Raw genomic sequence first — 3,924 nt, forward strand, 5'->3', positions numbered from 1 at the left:
GCTATTAACATCTTGTAAGATAAATGTACGTCCCAGCTAAAACGTACAAATACTTCAAGTTAAGTAATAATATATCATCGCTATTGACAAATTTTTAAGATCCAAGACACAGTTCTCTCTATATGTTTTAATATTTTTTATGTACTCAAATATATTCAAAGGAAAAAGTACATGGGTGATGCCATAGTCGTGGAAGCGCGTACGCTCACACTGATCTTCTGACCGCCGGAAGCACGAAACCTCTGATCTGGGCAAAATCGGCAAGCCGAGGAAGAACGGACAGGACACATGCTGGACTGGCGAGAAAGCGTGTTCTTCCGCTCGCGCTAGGCATTTCGATTTCTGACACCTCTTGATTTAAAAAATCAGTTTTTTGATAGTTTTCTCTCTCCACTGGGCTATTCATTTTAGCCACAGTTTTCAATTGGTACGATTTGCTTCCAAATCTTACAGATGCATTTTAAAAAATTTTTCCATCGCTCGGACAGAAGAGTCGATTGCTCAGTGAGTACGAGTATACATACAAAGTGCATACGGGTAACCAACCCCGTAGGGCTTGCCACATATGGGCCATTCGGTCAAAGACACCGACCCGTGGCCACGCTGTGTGGAGAAAAGTCCGTAACGTAAACGGCACGAAACAGTCAGGACCGAAGCCCCGAAGGAGCTCTGAGACAGCTTCTCGACCGAGATCGTAGAATTGGCCCAAAACCCGCTCTGCTCCGTCCGCCTCGCACGGACCGTGTATCTCTTATAGATACCGAACGGCCGGCAAGGACGCCGGCGCCGCCGGCCGAATAGCACGCGCGCTTATGAGTGTAAACCGCCGCGGCAACAGACCGCCCGGCCGTGCTGTTGTAACATAGCGCGTGAACGAACGAAAAAAAAATTTATAGTAAACATTAAAATAAATTACATTACCGTAAACTAGACAAAAAATTACACATTTTTTCCCAATATGAAAATTTTCACAAACTTTTCAAAGTCCCATCGCATCGAGTAAACTTTTTTAATAACGCTTCCGCACGATTCTAAATGCTTAATCCATATGTGAAATCGTTCACTGATCACGAATATCGTATTTAAAAAAATTACAAAAATTTATTTTTCAAAATAATCAAAAAAAACCGAAAAATCACAAGAGTAAAGTACCATTATTTTAAACAATATGTCGTTCTAAATGCTTAATCCCTATGTAAAAAAGTTATCTAAGCAAGAATATGTAATTGAAAAAAATTAGAAAAATTTATTTTAGCCGTAAATCGAAAATAATGGGGACACCGGAGCTGTTCGAAGCGCCGAGACGCGCCGCGTACGGCCGAATATTTTCTAAGTCCCAACGTACCGATCAAGAGTAAAGTACCATTTTCCTACATTAGATTTCGTTCTAAATGCTTAATCCCTATGTAAAAACGTTAGTTAAGCAAGAATATCGTATTTTTAAAAAAATCTAATGATAGGATTTTCCAGAAAATTGAAAAAACCGAAAAATGTCAAGAGTAAAGTGCCATTTTCTGACATTAGATTTCGTTCTAAATGCTTAATCCCTATGTAGAAACGTTAGTTAAGCAAGAATATCGTATTTTTAAAAAAATCTAATGATAGGATTTTTCAGAAAATTGAAAAAACCGTAAAATGTCAAGAGTAAAGTGCCCTTATTTTAAACAATGTATCGTTCTAAATGCTTAATCCCTATGTAAAAAAGTTATTTTAGCAGGAATATGTTATTGAAAAAAATTAGAAAAATTTATTTTAGCCGTAAATCGAAAATAATGGGGACACCGGAGCTGTTCGAAGCGCCGAGCGCGCCGCGTACGCCCGAATATTTTCAAAGTCCCAACGTACCGATCAAGAGTAAAGTACCATTTTCCTACATTAGGTTTCGTTCTAAATGCTTAATCCCTATGTAAAAACGTTAGTTAAGCAAGAATATCGTATTTTTAAAAAAATCTAATGATAGGATTTCCCAGAAAATTGAAAAAACCGAAAAATGTCAAGAGTAAAGTGCCATTTTCTGACATTAGATTTCGTTCTAAATGCTTAATCCCTATGTAGAAACGTTAGTTAAGCAAGAATATCGTATTTTTAAAAAAATCTAATGATAGGATTTTTCAGAAAATTGAAAAAACCGTAAAATGTCAAGAGTAAAGTGCCCTTACTTTAAACAATGTATCGTTCTAAATGCTTAATCCCTATGTAAAAAAGTTATTTAAGCAGGAATATGTTATTGAAAAAAATTAGAAAAATTTATTTTAGCCGTAAATCGAAAATAATGGATCGAGCGAATCGGTCGATTGCGCCGAGACGCGCTATGATGCAACAGACGAGCGATTGGAACGCCCGAATATTTTCAAAGTCCCAACGTACCGATCAAGAGTAAAGTACCATTTTCCTACATTAGATTTCGTTCTAAATGCTTAATCCCTATGTAAAAACGTTAGTTAAGCAAGAATATCGTATTTTTAAAAAAATCTAATGATAGGATTTTCCAGAAAATTGAAAAAACCGAAAAATGTCAAGAGTAAAGTGCCATTTTCTGACATTAGATTTCGTTCTAAATGCTTAATCCCTATGTAGAAACGTTAGTTAAGCAAGAATATCGTATTTTTAAAAAAATCTAATGATAGGATTTTTCAGAAAATTGAAAAAACCGTAAAATGTCAAGAGTAAAGTGCCCTTATTTTAAACAATGTATCGTTCTAAATGCTTAATCCCTATGTAAAAAAGTTATTTAAGCAGGAATATGTTATTGAAAAAAATTAGAAAAATTTATTTTAGCCGTAAATCGAAAATAATGGATCGAGCGAATCGGTCGATTGCGCCGAGACGCGCTATGATGCAACAGACGAGCGATTGGAACGCCCGAATATTTTCAAAGTCCCAACGTACCGATCAAGAGTAAAGTACCATTTTCCTACATTAGATTTCGTTCTAAATGCTTAATCCCTATGTAAAAACGTTAGTTAAGCAAGAATATCGTATTTTTAAAAAAATCTAATGATAGGATTTTCCAGAAAATTGAAAAAACCGAAAAATGTCAAGAGTAAAGTGCCATTTTCTGACATTAGATTTCGTTCTAAATGCTTAATCCCTATGTAGAAACGTTAGTTAAGCAAGAATATCGTATTTTTAAAAAAATCTAATGATAGGATTTTTCAGAAAATTGAAAAAACCGTAAAATGTCAAGAGTAAAGTGCCCTTATTTTAAACAATGTATCGTTCTAAATGCTTAATCCCTATGTAAAAAAGTTATTTAAGCAGGAATATGTTATTGAAAAAAATTAGAAAAATTTATTTTAGCCGTAAATCGAAAATAATGGATCGAGCGAATCGGTCGATTGCGCCGAGACGCGCTATGATGCAACAGACGAGCGATTGGAACGCCCGAATATTTTCAAAGTCCCAACGTACCGATCAAGAGTAAAGTACCATTTTCCTACATTAGGTTTCGTTCTAAATGCTTAATCCCTATGTAAAAACGTTAGTTAAGCAAGAATATCGTATTTTTAAAAAAATCTAATGATAGGATTTCCCAGAAAATTGAAAAAACCGAAAAATGTCAAGAGTAAAGTGCCATTTTCTGACATTAGATTTCGTTCTAAATGCTTAATCCCTATGTAGAAACGTTAGTTAAGCAAGAATATCGTATTTTTAAAAAAATCTAATGATAGGATTTTTCAGAAAATTGAAAAAACCGTAAAATGTCAAGAGTAAAGTGCCCTTATTTTAAACAATGTATCGTTCTAAATGCTTAATCCCTATGTAAAAAAGTTATTTTAGCAGGAATATGTTATTGAAAAAAATTAGAAAAATTTATTTTAGCCGTAAATCGAAAATAATGGGGACACCGGAGCTGTTCGAAGCGCCGAGCGCGCCGCGTACGCCCGAATATTTTCAAAGTCCCAACGTACCGATCAAGAGTAA

The sequence above is a fragment of the Megalopta genalis genome, unplaced genomic scaffold (assembly GCF_051020955.1).
Source record: "Megalopta genalis isolate 19385.01 unplaced genomic scaffold, iyMegGena1_principal scaffold0483, whole genome shotgun sequence".
Taxonomy (NCBI): Eukaryota; Metazoa; Arthropoda; class Insecta; order Hymenoptera; family Halictidae; genus Megalopta; species Megalopta genalis.